We start from the raw sequence: 8,490 nt of genomic DNA on the forward strand, positions 1-8,490 counted from the left end.
GCGGTAAACTAAGCTTTTTTATACCCCTCTAACAAAATACAAAATTCATTCAGCTGGACACACTTTCCTTATTTTCTCCACAACAAATGGCCAAGCAAGCGCAGACACTGGCAAGATACGCAATACAGAACAAGACCAAACGCGATATCAGCACGTCTCCACACAGTAAACAAAACAAGCGTTTCCTAGCAACGACAACTGCACTAAACACTAATGAGACAAGTAAATACACTTACGAGCTGCTTTTAACTTCCGCTGATAAACACTGCCTCTCTCAAAGAGTATTTCTTTACACTGTTTTCTGCTGGCGCTTGAACACACTTTCCTTATTTTTTTTCCACAACAAATGGCCAAGCAAGCGCAGAGACCAAACGCGATATCAGCACGTCTCCACACAGTAAACAAAACAAGCGTTGATTATGACTTAAGACCCAAGCACAGTGAAAGCAGAAATAAATTAAAGGAACAAAATGATTTGGACGATCTGTGAATATAGATGAGGGGAGATGGATGGAGTGAGAAAGAAATAGAGAGAGAAGGTGGGCATGTAATAGATCAATGCTACTCAACCAATTCTGTGTGTCTCTCTTTTAGGTTCTACGCTATCCATCTGTAAAATAAAATATCCTCATGTGTGGAAAAAAAAAGGAGATATCCCTAGTATTAACCATTGCACTTTCCATTCTTTTGACACAGAGAAAAGCTAAGAGCAGCAACATTAGACAGTGAGAACAGTAGCTCAGTTTTGATGGACCTAGGAACTGGCTTGTATTAAAGACAGAACAGAACATGATGACTGGACAAGCTAAGATCAAAATTGAAGTGAACCTTCTCCAGCAATGTACTTCTTACAAGATTTAGAAAAAAAAAGAGGGGGAAAGTGCTATACTATAGTTGGTAGAGTTGAAAAAGAGAGCCCTCAATTTATGATGGACAGTGTCGGATAAACTACTTTTTATTAAATGCTTGCCTGGGGCCAAGACCTAGTTTTCATCAAAGTATAATCAACATCACCTAGAGCTTACAGGAACTAGTTTATTCCTTATGTCATTTCAGGGCTATGCTCACAAGACTGAATTATAACAACCAAATTTCCGGAAAGAATAAAAGAATACTATCCGGGGGCTACAAGTCAGAGCATGTGTGCTGGTCTGCAATAAACTGTCAACATAATAAAATCAATGCAATGCCATCTAGTTAAAAAAAAAGTAAAAATAAAAAATGAGACAAAGGTTCGTCTGCTACTATTTTTATTCACATAACCCTAAAGCACAGATCTAAAGAATGTTATAAGGCTGATAGCTAAACATTTTGAGAATTTGAGAAAAATGTTAGCAAAATATTAAAATGAATGCTAATAATGTTGTACTAACACCATATTTGTATTGCCTAGTCGATCCATTTGTTGGCACTCCTTGTATACCCTCAGAAGTGGTCTCGGGGTATCATTCTTCTTGTGATCAGATTAGTGGGAGACACATGGTCGTGGGGCTGGGGAGACTCCATGGCATCCAGTCGACGAACCCCAATGGGCTCAATCTTATTTACTGGATATCACCATAGCAGCAGGAGCCCTCTGTATGGTGACAAAGATTCCCATTTGAGCCCAGCAGCTTGTTTCCTTTCCATTAGCTGCTGCAGCACAGCCCCATTCAATTATATCGCTATACCTGCCAATGTCCTGCACTCATTGCCAACTGTCTAAAGCAGACTTCACTTTTACCTATTTAAATTTAAGGACTCTAAGCAGCAAATAGAGGCTAATACTTAGCTTGAGTGGCAAAGTGAAAATAGATTAAAGGAATTCACTCAAGAATGAAATTCTGTCATCATTTACTTATACTCATGTTGTTCCAACCTGTAAATGAAGTTATTTCAAAGGCTGTTTCAGCGGTTTTTGAAGATAAAATCACTGGGCTCCAAAAATACATTGGACTGGACCCTGTTGACTTTCAATGGATGGACTTTTTTATTCTGTAGAGGTTTGAAATGATATGAGGATGAGTAAATGATAACAGAATGTTCATTTTTGGCTGAACTATCCCTTTAAACAATTTTTCCCCCTCAAAGTAAGACTATGACTAAACATTTATGTTGTGAATTGTTTCTTTCTTTCTGAAGTGTGTTACATTTAGGGTTGCAAAAAGGTGGAACATTTCCAGTAAATTTCGGAAACTTTCCAGGATTTTTTTGAATATTCCAGGGATTTTTGGAAAGTTTCCGGAAATGTTCCACCCCTTTGCAACCCTATTTACATTGGATATATACATACTGTATATATATACAATGGTTGCAATGATTTCAGTGTACAGCTTGTATAAAATAAACTCTCAAGCTTTAATTGTCTATTTAGGAAGCAAGTGTCGGTGCACGCTGTCAGTCAGGAGACAAAGGTTTCTATTGAAGTTTTTTGTGTTCTTTCAAAGAATTCTCTGTCGCTTAAATGACACCACTGAACTCTTTCCTTATTAACATATATGCCTGAGAGTGAAACTGTCATCCAGCTACACCAGCAATTAGCCAGTTTCATACTCGTATCAGCAGAAAAAAAAGTAATCATTTGCAGTAATCCTCATGATTTCCTCATTAAATTATTCATAGGGCTTACTCTTGCTTATATATTTTCCATTTAGAATGACAAGGTTCATTATGAAGATGAAGATGAAGCTCCTGGCATATTTTTGTGCAACTCTTCTTACGGGATCTTTTATGATTTTCTGGAGAATCACACACTCAATTTATGGACCACAAGTGAGAAAAGAGTAAGTATAAAGGAGAGAAAAACTTCAGACTTTACAAAGCAAGATTAAGAGGAAGAGTGAGAAAAACATGACTGTTTGTTTGCTTGTTCACAGCTTGATGTGACATGACCTGATAAAGAGCAAGGACCCCATGTTGCCAGAATCACCTAAAGTAGAAAGGCGGCACCCCACTCGCAACCATATCTGTGGAAAATATCTTAAAGAAAATAAAGCAAACTCTCTCTGATGAGCACCTCCAACTGATGTGTCAGATGTACCACTCCATTACTGTGACTGAGGTTGTTCTGTTTTTCTTTCATCCCACCACAATAGAGTGAGTAATCAGCTCCTCTCCGTGCTCTGTGCGGAGACCCCCGCCAGGTCTCTGATCCACCAACAGATATCAGTGTCTCATAATGGATTAAAATAGGGATAGAATAAATGGATATTATATCAAAGAGTGCATATGTCTGGCTGCTTCTTCTGTTTCTGCAGCGAATACATGATCAAAACAACGGAGACGAAGTAATAATAGTTCTGAAGTGTGTCGGAATCCAAGCCGTGGTGGAATGTGTTTGCTTCAGCTGCTGGGATGTACATTGGCATGGGTGTCTGATTTTATTTACCCAACTGTGCCCCAGTAAGACTGTGCAATTGATATTGGCAGTCATTTGTTTGCGCGAATGAACGATAAAAAACAATAAAATAAGTGTTCATCTTTGGCTTTTTAGCATATTAAATGGTGGCTTTAGTCTAGTAGGTCTTTTAATGTGTTACTTTAAAACAACGCTGCCACTGTTGTCTAATCTCTCGTGGAAAGTTAATAAGACAAACTGTATAAATCGTGCCATGGAATCCTCCCGAGGCGCCTAGACAGGCTCTCCTCAGATGTAAAATTGTAAGTTGATACACGCAGTTGTAATACGGAAAGGCAAAGCAAGACATTTTCCTTATGTGATGGCTAATTTGTGCCTCCAAGGAACCTGATTAAAAACTGACATGGATCTGATTGCTCTGCCATCCTGAGGTATCACTGCCAACGTTGTCGCTCTGCTTCTTTTTGCTTTTTTTTATTCAATCCACACCTCCGCCCTCCTCCACTGCTTCTCTCTCTCACACTTCTTTAAACCAGCCTTGGCTGAAGCGACCGTGTGAGCAGTGAATCCATTACCCGAGCGACAGCTCAATTCAATTATTAGACGGGCTAATAATCTGACTGAATTGATTGTTCACTATATCCTCAGCCAAATGGCTGATGGAGAGAGGATCATGTTTGAGATTTCTTGCCGTAACGACATGAATAGAGCATATGCTGAAAATTACCAGGAGCTGCTTTTAATGAACACAACACAACACTTCCTCAATCTGAGACTGTGGGACCTGAAGTCATAAACATGCCTAAGGAAATCAGTTTTTTTTTGCAAACTATCAGTTGTCTTCTTTTACTACATTTGTGTTGCAAAAACAACACTGAACAGAGAGAAGAAAATTATTTTCATCTCATTAAACTCTCCATCTAAATGGAGTGTTTTGCATTCATAGATTTCAAATGGGATTCTGAACAGCGATAGAGAAAAAGAGACTTCCCTGCCTCAACCTTAAGCCACAAACGGAAAAGAAGTGGGTCAAACTGAATTTTCAGTAGAATACCAATTTCAATCAACAAAGCACAATGGTAAGGGTAGACTTTCCAATTAGCAGAGCAGTAATGGATACCATAATTATAGACCTAACCTACAATTAAGCTATGACATGATGACCAGAGTAATGGTCTTACAACGAAATGACGTATTTCCAAAATGAGTCAGCTGTGATTGTATGTGCGCAACAATGTATTTCACCTTAAAAACTGTTTTACTCTAAAAGATAAAGTCAACTTTGAAACAGGGGAAAATGGGGAGTTTTGTAACAGTTGTAACTCACCTATACCTTCAAAATACAGCATGGCTTTGAGTACCTTATTGCTTATATAAAATTGTTACAGCATATTGAAAAAAAAAAAGTGAACAGATTTTTATTAAAACATCATCATCATCATCATCATCATCATCATCATTTATTAATTAGGGACTGTGCAAATATATGGTTAACAGGTGCTTCTGTCAGAGCTGTTACACTATTTTGCATCATAGAACAGCTTTAACATTGTATTGACCAATCAGAAGTCACAACTATAACTATTTATAGTATACTATTTATTTTGTATTATTTGATAACATTCAAAGCATTTCACAGAGGCATGTATGTTAAAAGCATACCAATAATAAAAAAAATATTTATATTTAAAATATATTTGATCAAATGTATTTATTTATTTTAATTAGGATGGAGGACTTGATTAATTTATAACTTAAAAGTAAAACTGATCAACACAATAAATCCACCCACAACTTTGCTATATATATATATATATATATATATTGTGTGTGTGTGTGTGTGTGTGTGTGTGTGTATGTGTGTGTGTGTGTGTGTGTGTGTGATAATAATAATAATAATAATAATAATAATAATAATCTTAAATATAATAATTTAATAATCATTTTAGATGTTTAATTACCTTTATGTGTACAGTTTTCTGAGAGGAGTACCTTTTCTCTGCTCGCTTCTCACGCTGACTGTCATAATACGCAAAAAGGCACTTCTGACTGCGTGATCCCGATAAATATACATAGGCCTATACACAGAATTACAGTATTTAAGTATTCACGCAAACATCATCTGTGATGTCTTAAGTGAACGTTTGGGGAACTGTTTGGGTAAAACATCTGATGTGTAACATTATATTAGATCCGTCACCCGTGCATTAAAATAGGTCTTAAAGGGGTCATAGGATGCTATATGCACTTTTACAAGTTGTTTGAACATAAATGTGTGTTGGCAGTGTGTGTACACAACCACCCTATAATAATAAAAATCCCCCCAGTGTTTTTTTTTTTTTATCTTGTTAAATGTTTTCCCCTTTCTCAAATCGAGCCGATCTCAGATGCCTGTCTGTGTGACGTCACACAGACAGGCCCCTCCCACGATAGTTTGATTGGCAGTAGCGTTTCAGCACAGACTGGACTTGCGTCTTACCTTAGACCCGCCTGAGTGAGCTGTCATCAGTCCGCCATTGTTTCACCGCCGGAGCAGATGTACACAAGAATGACTCCTGAGCGATTGAGGTGTTTTGTTGTTGATGTAATAATGAACAGCAGTCGTCATTTACTCCTGACATCTGAGCCGCTGAACTTGCAGTGGATTAAGTTTGTTTTTGAAGGGAATGCTCCCCCGATCTGCCTAAATGCGTCTATGTTCGCGCAAATTATTCATGATCCAGCCTCATCTACAGAAGAAGTGAGTATAATGTTTTGTAATGAATCTTTGCAAATCGCTTTTCCTAATAATGTGCTAATTAGCAAGTTTCACGATGAATGCGGCTAAAGTAAACTGTCTCTCTGAGAGCAGCTCGGAAGAGAGGGGCGGGGTCAGCAGAGCTCATTAACATTTAAAGGGAAATGCTACAAAAACGGCTTGATCTGAAAAGAGCTGTTTTTGACAGGGTAAAAAAGGTGTTTTTTACACTACCATTGAGAAGTTTTAACCAAACTATGTTACAGACTTTTCATTAAGACCCTAAAGAATCATATCAACTTGTGGAAAATGGGCATCCTATGACCCCTTTAATATAGGCCGCCTCATTAATGTTAATCTAACAATAAAATAAAAGAGGGAATCACTGCTCTTGATTGGACTGCTTTTTGTAGTTTTAATAGTCAATTTATTTGTAATGAACAGAACAGACAAATTTTTTTAAATATATTTGATTATTTGTTTTTATTATAATGCTTTTGTTTAGATGTAAAATGAAAAAGGTAATGCACTAATTGTTTATTTCTTATATTTGTTCTACTGTGTTTTTTTGTTTTGTTTTGTGTTTTTTTTTTTGCATTTGTTCTTATTTACAAAGATACAATAAAAAAAATAGCTATATTGTGACGAAAGAAGTGGAGGAAAAGATGCAACGTTGCTCTGTGATTTTGCTTTGGAACCTTCAGAAAACCAATCGTCACTACGTCACTGAACTCACGAGACATAATAGACCCCCTAGATTTAAACAAAGACTAGGCCTATAGAACACCCTTATGTTAATATGCCTTAAAGGGACTTTGATTTAAATCAGCACAGCCAGCGAAGGATCGAACGCAACTGTTTTGAATGAGCGCACCTTTTTTTAAGAACCAAAACATGGCTGTTTCGTTGATGGGGTGACGCGAAATTAAAACGTTTTTCAGGAGTCGCAGCAGAGGCGGCGCAACTATAACGACTTGTGAATAATAGCGCCCACTCTAAAGGTACTAAACTGCAGTGGAAACGCAAACCGAGCCGAGAAAAGCGCCATAAATAAACTACTAAAAAAAGTACCAGGTACCAGGTACTGTCCCCAGTGGAAACCCCCCCAAAAATGAACCGTACCGTGCCGTACCATGCAGTGGAAAAGCGCCATTAGAGTAAAGACGTGCGATTAAATTGTGAATTCGCAAACGATCTTTATTCGTTTTATTAGCTCGATTTCTCAAAAAGAATTGTGCCACTTTTTACAATATATATAGCCTATATGAAGAGTTCAGATGCAAAAGCCTCTAATGCTGTATGAAATCTTCATTTAAATGAGCATTTGTATAAGGCTCCTATGTGTAGGTTCAGTAATTTTTACTCTAATGGCAATGTATAGGTAATTTTCTATGCAATTAAAGTGAAATAACTGAACATAAATATAGGAGACTGATAAAAAATGCTCATTTTAGAAGACAATTTCAGATGGCTCTTAGAGGCTTTTGCTTTAGAGGCCGGTTTAACAGTTGCGTTGGCCGCTCGCTTCAGATGGGACCGCACGCAGGAAGATTGAGAAACTGCTTCCATCTGGAAACGCAGGGAGAGAAGGAGGGTTGACTCGACACAGTCACCGGCGGTAAGACACACACATCCTTCTTGCGATACATCGCACCGGTTATCATCATTCCGACTGTTGGAGGAGCAGAGCGAACGTGCGCGCAGAGCAGCTGCACCTGACTGATCGTGGACATACCTCAGTTTTATTTCACCAGTCTTCATTTAACAGTTGCCTTCGGTTCTTTCTTGAAGAAGGAAGAGAGAGGGGAAAAATAAGTAAATCAAGCGGGTCTTTATGTTTTGCTTCAATCCTGGGAGAGGACTTTGGCAAGGAGGACCAATGCGTCTGGAGTGCTAATACACAGACTGCTCTTGTTGGATGTTGATTGTTGGTCAGAGAGAAGAAGTGGTAGCGTTTAGCCGCTGTTGGGACCATCACTGGACAACCGGTGTCGTCTTTGAAAGTGTTCGAAGGTAGGAAGTGATGCTGCTGTTTACGACTGAAATGCGCATCATATCAACGCTGGTCTGCAAAAAGCTGTTTTCTGAGGAATGAAGAGGACAGGTCAGCCGTTCTCACCAAAGGTTTTCTCCACGCCTCAGCAGACAGCTCTCTTGCAGTGACTGCACACCTATTGTAAACCATGCACACTTAGTCTGTAGTAAATGCGAGCGCCTCAGATGACATTCAGAGGAGCGATTTGCTTTCGTGGACAGTTTTTTGGACCATGGAGCTCTTGCTCATGGCTCAGTGAGTAGCTCAACTTTTAATTTTGAGTTGCTCTTCACGATCGTGAGCACGACGTGGTGGAGATGCATTGCGTTCCACTGAGCCTGAGGAGGGGGAAAAGGTCACGAAGTGGAGTTTAATATATAT

General features: G+C 38.5%; 1 protein-coding gene across 2 annotated transcripts in view; it reads left to right on the plus strand.

The window, feature by feature from the left end:
- The first annotated feature begins 7,611 nt into the window (after positions 1 to 7,611).
- Positions 7,612 to 8,490, plus strand: part of cdh11 (cadherin 11, type 2, OB-cadherin (osteoblast)) — a 61,629-nt gene continuing 60,750 nt past the window's right edge. Inside the window, exon 1 of one of the 2 annotated variants that reach the window (XM_016522191.1) lies at positions 7,612 to 8,087. The gene's annotated coding sequence lies outside the window, so the exon portion shown is untranslated. The remainder of the gene's footprint in view (positions 8,088 to 8,490) is intronic. The other variant, XM_016522192.1, reaches the window with a different exon arrangement.

The sequence above is a fragment of the Sinocyclocheilus rhinocerous genome, unplaced genomic scaffold (assembly GCF_001515625.1).
Source record: "Sinocyclocheilus rhinocerous isolate Xijiao unplaced genomic scaffold, SAMN03320098_v1.1 scaffold660, whole genome shotgun sequence".
In the NCBI taxonomy this organism is placed as follows: domain Eukaryota; kingdom Metazoa; phylum Chordata; class Actinopteri; order Cypriniformes; family Cyprinidae; genus Sinocyclocheilus; species Sinocyclocheilus rhinocerous.